The following is a 14,031-nucleotide window of genomic DNA, read 5'->3' as shown; positions in this document are numbered from 1 at the left end:
AGAAGGAAGCTCATTACTAAAACGTAAAGTACTGCTTTTGAGCTCAACTTTGACGAATCAATAAAGAGTCTCCACTCATCAGAGTTGTAATTATTCCCGAGAGTCTTCATTAAACCATTTATGTGTACACATGCCACAAGACTATCTTGCATGTAAAAAAAGGAGTGAATTGTTGCTCTCTTCTGCTGTAGAACGAAACATTTACATTGCTTTCCAGAAAATTGCACAATTTTTGTGGATCATCAGTTGATGATAAATTTGGAAGAAACTCTGGATCTTGTGATGTGGTTCAGGACGTTCAGAATCCCCATCAGAAGTAATCTCGTACTGTATCGGCAGTTCAGGTATTGGCAATCCTTCCCCATGTAGAACTGGACTTATGGCAGATGGAATGTTAGGATAGATCACTGTTCGCTTCTTCTTCTTCTTAGATATTCCCTTCTTATTATGACTTTGACAAACCATTACAATATTTGATTTTAAACTTAAAATAAAAATCCGTATGTAATTATCTCACAGTAATAAAACAGTGTAAAATGAAAAATAGAGCTAATTTTGGATTGTCTTTGTGATACTCGCGATCAGCACATTAGAATTGATAGGAATTGGCTATTTTCATTCGATTTACATTTTCAGTGTTGCACAGTGTTACTAAAGTTTAGTCACGTTGCCTTTTTTTGCTTCCCTATTGATGGATGAGATACTGTGAAACGAACCCCACACATAACAGATACATCTCAGGAGAGGGCACAATGTGTAGCATTGTTTCCTGAAACGGTCCGAACGGCATGCTCATCAAAACACCAGAACTAACGTAAATACGGAAGGGATCCACCATCACGTCCGATAGTTCGTGTCTGGTACAATAAATCTGTGCAGACGCATTCAGTGCAGGGTAAAGAGGGGAGTGAACGACCAAGAACATCCGAGAAAGACAAATCTTAGTTCCTTCAGTCCAAAAAACCTATCCATACTGCAGCCAGACATTCACAGTTACCACGTTAAGTAGCGCACAAAGTCTAACTCCAGAATTTGCTATTGCTCTCTATAAACGACAATTATTACACATGCACTGAAGCCGAATGAAAAAACAGACAAAAACAGTTCGCAGTTAACATGGTGCAACCAATGGCTTCGGGTGAAACATTCTTCACCCGAGATCGATAAATGATAAAGCAACCTTCCATCTTTCAGGGAAACTGAACACACACAATGTGAGAATCTGGGAATCGCAGACTTGCTATGTGACTAGGGAATTAAAAGTCCAGAAGTTAATAAAATCTACGAAAAAAAAAGACGCACCACGAAGGAATTATCCGAATGGGGCGGAAATCGGTAGATGTGATATCCTCGTACATGTACAGACGAACAACTGATCACAATTTAAGAAAAAACTGAATGATTTATTTAACAGAAAGAGTTTCCAAAAATGAACAAGTCAATTACGCATCGTTCCGCCTCTGGCCCTTACGCAAGCTGTTATTCGGCTTGGCGTTGATTGATAGTGGTGTTGGGCGTCCTCCTGAGGGATATCGTTCCAAATTCGTGTGCTATTGGCGCATTAGGTTGATAGATAGTGTTGTCGGAAGTCCTCTTGAGTGATATCGTGCCAAATTCTGTCCTACTGGCGAGTTAGGTTTTTTAAATTTTTTTATTTGCTGCTGTAATTTACGAATGACCTGCTACTTAGTTACTAACACAGGTCGTATTTTCAGAATATGAAATTGTACACGTACAGAAAGTGAAACTTATTTGATACTTCTTATTTGTAATAGGAATGAATAATATTGCAACTTTAAATACTTATAGACTTAAGACATTAAGAAATGAAAATCTTAAAATTAACTGTTTATGAATAGAAGATAGATACACTCCTGGAAATTGAAATAAGAACACCGTGAATTCATTGTCCCAGGAAGGGGAAACTTTATTGACACATTCCTGGGGTCAGATACATCACATGATCACACTGACAGAACCACAGGCACATAGACACAGGCAACAGAGCATGCACAATGTCGGCACTAGTACAGTATATATCCACCTTTCGCAGCAATGCAGGCTGCTATTCTCCCATGGAGACGATCGTAGAGATGCTGGATGTAGTCCTGTGGAACGGCTTGCCATGCCATTTCCACCTGGCGCCTCAGTTGGACCAGCGTTCGTGCTGGACGTGCAGACCGCGTGAGACGACGCTTCATCCAGTCCCAAACATGCTCAATGGGGGACAGATCCGGAGATCTTGCTGGCCAGGATAGTTGACTTACACTTTCTAGAGCACGTTGGGTGGCACGGGATACATGCGGACGTGCATTGTCCTGTTGGAACAGCAAGTTCCCTTGCCGGTCTAGGAATGGTAGAACGATGGGTTCGATGACGGTTTGGATGTACCGTGCACTATTCAGTGTCCCCTCGACGATCACCAGTGGTGTACGGCCAGTGTAGGAGATCGCTCCCCACACCATGATGCCGGGTGTTGGCCCTGTGTGCCTCGGTCGTATGCAGTCCTGATTGTGGCGCTCACCTGCACGGCGCCAAACACGCATACGACCATCATTGGCACCAAGGCAGAAGCGATTCTCATCGCTGAAGACGACACGTCTCCATTCGTCCCTCCATTCACGCCTGTCGCGACACCACTGGAGGCGGGCTGCACGATGTTGGGGCGTGAGCGGAAGACGGCCTAACGGTGTGCGGGACCGTAGCGCAGCTTCATGGGGACGGTTGCGAATGGTCCTCGCCGATACCCCAGGAGCAACAGTGTCCCTAATTTGCTGGGAAGTGGCGGTGCGGTCCCCTACGGCACTGCGTAGGATCCTACGGTCTTGGCGTGCATCCGTGCGTCGCTGCGGTCCGGTCCCAGGTCGACGGGCACGTGCACCTTCCGCCGACCACTGGCGACAACATCGATGTACTGTGGAGACCTCACGCCCCACGTGTTGAGCAATTCGGCGGTACGTCCACCCGGCCTCCCGCATGCCCACTATACGCCCTCGCTCAAAGTCCGTCAACTGCACATACGGTTCACGTCCACGCTGTCGCGGCATGCTACCAGTGTGAAAGACTGCGATGGAGCTCCGTATGCCACGGCAAACTGGCTGACACTGACGGCGGCGGTGCACAAATGCTGCGCAGCTAGCGCCATTCGACGACCAACACCGCGGTTCCTGGTGTGTCCGCTGTGCCGTGCGTGTGATCATTGCTTGTACAGCCCTTTCGCAGTGTCCGGAGCAAGTATGGTGGGTCTGACACACCGGTGTCAATGTGTTGTTTTTTCCATTTCCAGGAGTGTATTTAGGAAGATAGAAAGAGATTATGACATACTACTACTTTATGACGTATTATAAATTGTGAAAAAATTTCTAAAATAACAAGGATCTTGCTTTGAATTATGATGATGATGAAGATGATGTTTGGTTTGTGGGGCGCTCAACTGCGCGGTTATCAGCGTCCGTACAAATTCCCAACCGTTGCTCAGTCCAATATCGCCACTTTCATGAATGATGATGAAATGATGAGGACAACACAAACATCCATCATCTCGAGGCAGGTGAAAGTCCCTGACCCCGTCGGGAATCGAACCCGGGACCCCGTGCTCGGGAAGCGAGAACGCGACTGCGAGATCTTGCTTTGAAGAAGAAGAAATAAAAGATTATAAGAAACTACATAGATTTGTATTAGAGATTCCACCACCTAGCTATCTCAGGCTTGGAAAATGATCGAGCCTCCCACGTTCGATGTAGCGTACAAAACACATCTTTAATTCTAATTTGATATTTATATGTCCTGATATTTGTTGTATTATCTTATATTGGATCATTTTCATTACTGGTATTAGTTTACCTAAGCTTAATAAATAATTGTATCATTTAAATGCCGGCCTGTGTGGCCGAGCGGTTCTAGGCGCTTCATTCTGGAACTGCCCGTTCAAATCCTGCCTTGGGCATGGATGTGTGTGATATCCTTATGTTAATTAGGTTTAAGTAGTTCTGAGTTCTAGGGGACTGATGACCTCAGATGTTAAGTTCCATAGTGCTCAGAGCCATTTGAACCAGAATCATTTAAATTACATTTATTACTCAAGACATTTCTATATACATTGAAACTATATTTGGTCCAGTTTTCCTTAATTTAGACTTACCTTACATTTAGGTCTGTATATTAATCTAGCATCTTTGCATCTGTTTCAGCATGTGAGTCTGTTTCTGTATTTGTTTCTGTCTCCGTGTTATTCCAGGTATCCCGTTCTCAGGTTTGTGTATTTGCCCTTATTTGTGTACGTGTTTGTTCTTGTTTGCATAATTAGTATAACGTACGTGATACATTATCGGTTATGTCATTCCGTATGGTGCAGTCGTTCGGCTGTCGTAGTCTTTGCCCTGTGTTGTCATATTCAGTTCTGGGTCGTATGTGTGTGAGTCAGTCACAGTGTAAAGTGACATGTTCAGGAGTTCCTATTTCTCCTCAAGTGCACATGGGTGTTCGGCTGAGACCAAACCGATGGAGGTATTCTGGATACGGACCACGGCCAGTTCGAACATTTGGCCGGAAAGCGATTGAGCTCCGACGACGAGGTGAAAGGAGAGGTTCATAACTTTCTGAACACCATGGCGGCGAACAGGTATGACATGAGCATACAAAAACTGCGACAGCGTCCACAAAAATGCATCGACAGAAATGGTGATTATTTCGAAAAACAGCTAAATGTTCGAGCTGTAAACTGATGTAAACCATTGTAAAAATAAACAGGTCTATGTACTTATAAAAAAAACAGGAGACCTTACTTTTGGGATTACCCTCGTACTCCACTCAATGACATTTCACGCCGATTCCACGTTTTTTTTTTTTAAAGCTGAGTAAGAGGACCACACCCTAACCACGGAAAACAATGCCACCGAGTAACACCACCTCCTCCGCACTTCATTGTTAACACAAAACGTGACGGTAGACAACGCCCTCCAAGAATTCGGCATACCCAACCAAAGCCGTCCATCATATTGCCACAGGGTACAGCGTGACTCATCACTCCAAATCACTTGTTTCCTGCCATCCATTACCCAGTGGCCTGGCTCTTTACAGTACCTCAAGCGTCGCTTAGCATTCACAAGCGATATGTGCAGCTCGACCATTATACCTCATACTTTTTTTCCTCTGATTATTTGCAATTTTTTACAATCACCCTGCGCAACGGTCTCCATCTGTCAGTACATGAGGTTTACTTCGTCTTGGTTTAGGTGTAGTTGTTCTTCCAAGTTTCCTCTCCACAATCATATCACCAACAGTCGACTTCGGTAGCTTAATAAGAGCTGAAATATCCCTTATAAATTTGCTACTCAGGCGACATCCAGTCCATATCCGAAGTCAGGATCCACCTCTCGTGATATTAGTGGCCAGGTCCGCACCAATTGTGTCCGGATACTTTTGATCAGATAGCCTACATGTATCGTTCTGTAATAAATTACACATTTTTTCATCCTTGTGTATAATAAGTGGTTGAATTTACAAATAAATTTCCCAGAAACCCCGTACTTTCCTTTGAATTGGGGTCCGTTAACACAGAAGTTGTGTGTGTGCGAGTGCTTATGTGTGACGATTTTACGTTATGAAAGTTACTCAGTGCAAATTTTAGCTGTACGTCACCCACGAACCGAACTTGGTATTTCGAGGAAGGGCATGCGGTTCGCGGTCAGACCTTGGCATTATTGGTTTGCGTGCACCGCCCGGTCCCGACTTACTTTCTTGTTGCAGCAGATGAGCGGCCTTGGTGATCAGTGACGCTAAACGAAGCTTGAGGTTTTGTATAAAGCAACGCCACTGGTAAGTGTATGATTGGAAACGCATGATTTGGAGTTATGACTCACGCTGTAGTGCATCAGCCGTAAACGATCCAGTCGAGGAGCATTCCGACCTTGTGCTTGCTCCTCGACTGAATGACCTTATACGAATGCGCTGACTGGCGCCTCTCCCCCCCCCCCCCCCGCCTCCCGTCACCCTCCCTACCCCTTCAGCCACCCGAGACGTCAGAATTGTCAGCTTTCGTAGCGCACTTGCTTGCCATCTAGCGGCGCGAAGCGAAACTACGTGACGGCGCTCGTGCTGCGACATCAATACCGGCAGGAAGGCGCGGAAGGTTTTGGCAAAGCTCGCTGGTTAAACAGTATAAATGGAGGCGCCTAGTGGACACTTAAAAAAGAAAGTCTGCGAGAGGAGCGGTCTTTTTTTAAACGTTGACCCTCCTCCGGCGCGCAGACGCCCTCCCCCTTCATCTACCTGGTTCAACGGTCCAGTGCAGTGTGGACTCAGGCGCGCGACCGCCTCCCGGCGGTTTGACAGCCTGCGTGAGCGGGAAGAGGTGCCGCGAGAAAACAAAAGACTGTCTAGTACGTACGTAGCTGGTTGACGAAGCGGCACTCGTATTTGTTTTATTTTATTCACTTCACTGCTGCTATTGACGGACCTTGCGTGGTCAAGCACTTCTTGTCTTTGTATAACTAAAGGCAAAGAAAACCACGATTGGCATATCTATGTGAATTTGAACCAAGACATATTTAATGAAAATAAGACAGCAGCGAAACAGTGCAGTTCGTAGAATCGTATTTTTTTTAAATGTAGATTGTTAAACGCGCGAATACTCGGAGACCTCAAATTCTTTTATCTGCATTATAAATTGTATGCAGACTGTGTAATTGCGTTTATGTTTCTAGGTGGTCACGTTCCTTTTAGGGAATGTACAATTCCGTCCAAAACACCAAATTGCGCCGAAAATAAATGTCAGTTATTCGATTTCGAGGATTCTGTTTAGCACACCAACATATTGAAAAAGTATTTCCTTTCTTAGTCTGTAAAAGCATAAAATAATTACCGAATTACTCGCGAATTTTACAAAACATTGAAGTATTCATAAACCTCAACTAGAAAATACTCATCTCACAGTTGAAACATAACATCCTTAGTCTCAGTCACTCGGATATAAATGTGAAGATCAATAATTAACAAACTTAAGTAACATCTTTAAATTCACAAATAAGTCTTTCTTTGTACTTTCATAGGCCCGGAACACGATCGAACAATTTGTCAAATTTTACTATGTTTGCCAAATATTTGACCTTTTATGGTGCTGTTTGACATGTTTGTCGATTATTAATTATTTGACAAAAATTGTCGTTGACGGAAAATCTGAGATGTGCTGCGTGAGCGATAACGTGGCCCGAAGAGAACGTAATGCTGCTGATAGAAGAATATGGATATTACACACGTTTCTGGGATCCAAGATACCCACAGCACAAAGTCCGAAGGAAAAGGAATGTGAATGGTAGGAACTGCCTAAGCACTCGAATGCCTGCCGGGGACGTGAGAAGGACGATAAGTTTATTAGATGCTTGCATCAGCAGGGGACTGAGTGAATTATCACAAGTTTGTAATTCTCTCTAGTTAAAACGAAAAGCAAAATAAAATTCCTTGTAAATAAATAAGCGCAAATAAGTATATATTATGCTAATTAAAATAAAAAATATACAAATGACGTGATCATATGCGTTGCTTATCTTCGTGATATCAGTAATTACAAGGCTGTTGTTAAAAATGTTTGATGAAAAATGAAAATCACGCTGTTCGACCTCTAACAGACTACACTGCCCAGTCACAATACTGTGACCTCTACTAAATCCTGAATAACCAACTTTTGCAGCACAGACCGTATCGTGATGTACTAGAAAAGTCATTAAAGTTCTGAAACAATGACGTAGTCAAAGGGGAGAACCCTGCCCCTCTACCCCCCCCCCCCTGGTATCACCTAGATTAAATTAACACACGACCTAGTTGCCGTATAGTGAAATTGAAAGAAATTTTGATTTTCAGTCATATGGCGAAAAAGGGATACACACTATTTATAGTCAGCAAAATGAACGATAGATTTAAACTATCTATGCATCCGTAGCACTATCAGCTATCGCCCATGCCTGCTTTAGCAAAGACCATTATTGGCTTTGTTAGAGTTCAGTAGTTGTTTTGTTAATCAGTTAAGGTTTTACTTGAAGTTAAATTTAATGGAAGTACTACCGGTTATTAGGGCAACGGCCTTGCCGCAGTGGATGCACCGGATCCCGTGAGATCACCGAAATTAAGCGCTGTTGGGCGTGGCCGGCACTTGGATGGGCGACCATCCAGACCACCATGCGCTGTTGCCATTTTTCGGGGTGCACTCAGCCTCGTGATGCCAGTTGAGGAGCTACTCGAGCGAATAGTAGCGGCTTCGGTCAAGAATACCATCATAACGACTGGGAGAGCGGTGTGCTGACCCCACGCCCCTCCTATCCGCATCCTCCACTGAGGATGACACGGCGGTCGGATGGTCCCGGTAGGGCACTCGTGGCCTGAAGACGGAGTACTAGCGTTTTTCTGCTGTGTGCCGTTGTGATAGTTTCTAATTATGGAATAGTTTGTAACAAGAAAGAAAAGGAAAAGCGATTTTTATCCATCCACTAGCGTTATGGTGGGTTAAAAATAAGTACGCACCACTATAACGGCCCAATTACCAATTTATAGCAATTTAACGTTAGCACTACAATCGTTATTTGAAGGCTGGCGCCGGCCGAAGTGGCCGCGCGGTTCTGGCGCTGCAGTCTGGAACCGTGAGACCGCTACGGTCGCAGGTTCGAATCCTGCCTCGGGCATGGATGTGTGTGATGTCCTTAGGTTAGTTAGGTTTAACTAGTTCTAAGTTCTAGGGGACTAATGACCTCAGCAGTTGAGTCCCATAGTGCTCAGAGCCATTTGAACCATTTTGAAGGCTGGCAGAACTTTATAGAGTTGCAATATTTCAGTATTTCACAAGGCAGTGGAGCGGTAAATGTCGCCATAAATAATATTATATTAAATACAGTGCATAAAAATAAACTTTGATTTGTCTGTGTCGCCCAAAAATCGCGTTGATCAACAAAAATATCGCCCAAATGACGATGGTTGCATTTTTTTAAAATATCTGGTCTATATTCTATCATTAGCGACCCAAATGACAAAATATCGCCCAATATGGGTCACTTGGGCGCTGTTCACAAAGGAAACTCCCAATCACGCCCCCTTCAGATTTAGTGGTAAGATGGTTCAAAAATGGTTCAAATGGCTCTGAGCACTATGGGACTTAACTTCTGAGGTCATCAGTCCCCTAGAACTTAGAACTACTTAAACCTAACTAACCTAAGGACAACACACACATCCATGCCCGATGCAGGATTCGAACCTGCGACCGTAGCGGTCTCGCGGTTCCAGACTGCAGCGCCCAGAACCGCTCGGCCACAACGGTCGGCAGTGATAAGGTGGTCCAATGGATAGTCTGTCAAAAACTGAACGAGGTCAAGCCTGAAAAAAGGAAGCAGATGTACTCAACTGTGGAAAAAAAAGCAAAATAGAAACAGTGAACGATCCAAGCACAAAAAGTGCAACATAGAAAACCATTTCTTTTTTCTGCTCGCTATATTCAAACTTGTCTGTGCCGTGGTGTAACGTCCGTTTGCAACAGCGAGTTGTAAGGAAGGGACCTGTAATGAAATTTCATTCTGCAAAACTACTCTATGAGCAGCCGAAAGGGAGTGACTTTCGACAAGGAATCGCAAACCCTTGATGACACTGGAAAACACGTCTGTTGTGCATACACGGCATTAGTGACAGCACGTGTCATGTGATAGGAATCTCTTATCGACACACCTAACTCGTACGTTTGGTGAGTGAGTGAGGTATGTCTCCTTGCCCGATTTAGGTTCAAAAAACTGGTTCAATGGCTCTGAGCACTATGGGACTTAACATCTGAGGTCTCAGTCCCCTAGACTTAGAACTACTTAAACCTAACTAACCTAAGGACATCAACACATCCATGCCCGAGGCAGGATTCGAACCTGCGACCGTAGCAGCAGCGCGGTTCCGGACTGAAGCGCCTAGAACCGCTCGGCCACAGTTGCCGGCCCGGATTAGGTTTTCGTTTGAATGTGAATGTGATCACTCCCAAGGGAATGATGGAAACATAATGGTTTGTCACATAAGCTGCAACAAATGAACTAACAGCTTCACAATCACACACTTTTCCCTGTGATGTGTCAAAATATATGCTTTTTACGTTTTCTGAAGTTGCGTTCCGTTTTGGAAGTTTTGACTCCTGAATTCCTTTGTTGTAACACAGTTCAAGCGCGCCCGGTTGGCCGTGCGGGAAGGAGCGCCTAGTCTCCGGCACGAATCCCCGGCGGAATTGTGTCGAGGTCCGGTGAACCGGCCAGTCTTGTTTTTAGGCGGTTTTCCATCTGCCTCGGCGAATGCGGGCTTGTTCCCCTTATTCCGCCTCAGTTACACTATGTCGGCGATTGCTCCGTAAAAAAGTTCTCCACGTACGCGTACCCCACCATTACTCTACCACGCAAACATAGGTGTTACACTCGTCTGGTGTGAGACATTCCCTGGGGGGTCCACCGGGGCCCGAACCGCACAATAACCCTGGGTTCGGTGAGGGGCGGCGGAGAGGTGAAGTGGACTGCGGTAGTCGTCGTGGGGTTGTGGACCACTGCGGCTGCGGCGGGGACGGAGGCTCTCCGTCGTTTCTAGGTCCCTGGTTAACATATAATACAATACAATGCAACATAGTTCACACCGGTTGATTTGTTGTTTTCATTTCTGTGGTACGTCTACGTGGTATCACGTCTACTCTCATTATTCACCACATTTACTTGCGACGGTAATGCATTCTTATCACATGACTCTCATTCTATGAACAGAGTATAGCATGACAACTGGCAAGACTACAGAAAGAGGACAAACGTTTCAATGACCGGACGGGCAGTTCATTATTTTGAGGAAGAAAAGAAAACAAATGGCACGTGGGAGTTTCAAACACGACTCGTCCGCTTTGCAGCCCAACACGGTGGCCACTTAACCGCGACGCCAGGGCTTTTTCACTTTCTTCAATGTTGCACTTATTATGCTTGAACCGTTCACTGTTTCTGTTTTACTTTTTTTCACAGTTCAGTACTGATTTGTGTTCAGTTTTTGACGCGCTGTCCACTGGGCCTTCTTACCACTCAGTCTGAGGGGAAGGGAGGGGGGGGTGGGGTGGGGAGGAGGGTGTGATGGGGATTTTCTTTGTCAATTATGAAAACCAATTCCGATATGGAACTATAGGGAGGGGTGTGTGGATATCGGATTGGGTATGTGATGACAACACATTCTTTCGATTATAAATAATTTTTTAACGGTCTTGAATTGGTCCGAGCCGACTGCGCCCTGCACCCTCCCTCCCTCCTTCGTTCAAAATCTATTTACGCTCTTGTAACACTATAACAACAGAAAACAGTATGAACAATTAAATCTTAAAATACGCATGCATTCGTGCATTACCAAATGACTGAACATGCACAATTAAAGGAAAAACATGCAAGGTCAGAAATCAGTCTTTTCGTATGATGCATTTTATTTTAAAACAATGTACAACAACCAGTTTTTCCAAATTCTCCACCGACTTGGCGTAGCTCTGCGCGTTGAGGTACTGAACTAGCAATCCCCGGATTAGAAGCAAGATGGTTTAAATCCATCCGCCGTCAACCTTGAAAATGATTTTCTGTGGTTTCCCATTTACAATGTAGGCAAATTCCGGGGCCTTCTCTTACTGTAGGCCACAGCCAATTCCTTCCGGATACCTTTCTTTCCTGACAGATGCTAATACACTTCAAGATGCAGCCCCTCTGCTTAAATGAAAAGACTTGCTTCGAAAGCGGGCTGAGCATCTCTTTGGAGACTCCCAGCACTAAAAGCCATACGATGAATTAATAATAATCCAAAATCTCCTCAGTTAGGCTCATGCATTTTTCTGCCAGGACTTCTGTAATGCAAAAAAATAATCTTCCTTACATTGCAACATATGACAGATGCATATTTAAGTGAGAAAATTGGAGAGTGTAATGTTGAATAGTCCCAAATCGTTTGCATTTCCGTTATCAAACAATATTTTAGCTTCTCCGTCGAACAGAGATACCTTTATTCCATGAACCCTGTCGGTAATAGGAGTGGCCGTGCGGTTCCAGGCGCTACAGTCTGGAACCGAGCGACCGCTACGGTCACAGATTCGAATCCTGCCTCGGGCATGGATGTGTGTGATGTCCTTAGGTTAGTTAGGTTTAATTAGTTCTAAGTTCTAGGCTACTGATGACCTCAGAAGTTAAGTCGCATAGTGCTTAGAGCCAGCCTGTTGGTAATAAACAAAGTGTCCCAAAAAATAAGCGCCTGTGCATTCCTGCTATCTTTCTCAGCTCAAATCAAGGCTGAAAGAAGAAGAGTGTAAAATGACCTGGGAGGGTGAAAGGAAACTGGTGCGTGACTGCTTCGGAGTGGTTTGTTAAAATATAGCACTCCTAAGTAACGAGATCATATCTCCACTTAGTGAAAACTGAAAGATCATTTTCGAATAAAATGGTTTATTGTTCCTTATGGAAATTTTCGGAAAAAATTAAAAACATGAGTCTTTTTAAGGTCCTCTTTAACAAATCTGACCACTACCCCCCACCTTTGACAAAATCCGGGCTACACTCTTGTCTTGGATGTGCCGAGTGGGATGTGGATCCACGCTGGTTAGGTTTCTCGGTTGAGGATCCATGACGCTAATACCCCGATCGAAGTGATCTCACAAATTCGTATTTGGTTTCAGTCCGTGGAGTTTGGTGGCCAGGTTAGTACGGAAAACTGATCCTTGTGCTCTTTGAACGTACACGACGAACTGTGTGGCATTGCATTGTTCTGCTGGTAGATGCCATCATGCCGAGTAAAAACAAACTGCATGGTTCCCAAGAATAGATGCACACTTGTGTCGATCCATCATGCTTTCCAGAATCACGAGGTCACCCAGGGACGTTACGAAAACATTCCCCAGATCATAACACGCCCACCTCCGGCCTGAAGCGCTACGATGATGTGTGCTTTCAGACGTTTCACACCGTCCACGCCAACGGCCATCTGTCGTCTGAAAAGGCCATCTGTCGCCTCTCAGTGCACGTCCAGTTGCGCGTGAAAATTCCAGCCTCCGTCGCCAATGAACTGCAGTCGGCATGGGAGCATGAACCTGGCGGAGGTCCCATTGAAAGGGTACAGTACCGCCCGACATTGAAAATAGGTACAACATACTTCATTATTTTTGTCAGAACAACACATTTTTTTTGTAAAATAACTCAATTTCAATTAATACAGCGAAGCCGGATACCAGTGTAGGAAAGAATGACAATTTATTTATTTAATTTATCATATGTGCACTCCCACAAAATAAATCCCTACATCCAGTTTGGTGAGATCTTTTGAAATGAATGAATGTATGGTCGTCTGCTAACCGCAGATAGTGAATGTGAATATATGATCATCTTTGAGTCGATCCTTTGGCCACCTTTGGTGGAACCAAAGAGATGAAATTTACCAGAGCTTTGAGCACCTGAAATGTGGCTGACCAATAGGGTAGTAAGGTGCTTCCCCCACCTCGACAGAGATGGGAGATGACCTGGAGAATGGCCATGTTTCGGCACTCTGCCGCTGGATCCTGTGCTGTTAACACCTGTTTTAGTTGTGCTCCGTAATGACGGAGTCATGGTATGCATGTGGAATATTTAAGAGTAGTTTGAAATAATAATTTCTCTACTTCAGGAACTTTTGTGGGGAGAATTAAATGTCAGGCAGGTAATATTAATGGGATTGTAGTAATCTTCGGAAGTGACCAACGGTCACAATGAAACCACGTGTAGCAATAAGTTGAAATACTTCCGTGTGCTTAAGTTAAGCTGAATCACTAGCGTGTGTCCAGTAAGTTGAAATATTTAAGAAATAGCGTGTGTACCATAAGTTGAAATATTTAAGAAATGGCATGTGCAGGACTTGAAATTAGAGACGAGTACTTCCACGTGGTGAGTACTGTGTGAGTCTCAAACTGTGTATGAGACAAAAGATAAAGAGAAGTACTCGTCCGTGGTATCAGTTGAGGACTCGCGTGTGTGATGAATCAGTTCTTAATATTACTTT

Source organism: Schistocerca cancellata, chromosome 1, assembly GCF_023864275.1.
Source record: "Schistocerca cancellata isolate TAMUIC-IGC-003103 chromosome 1, iqSchCanc2.1, whole genome shotgun sequence".
Taxonomy (NCBI): Eukaryota; Metazoa; Arthropoda; class Insecta; order Orthoptera; family Acrididae; genus Schistocerca; species Schistocerca cancellata.
The sequence above is the reverse complement of the archived record's forward strand: the minus strand, read 5'-3'. Positions refer to the sequence as shown.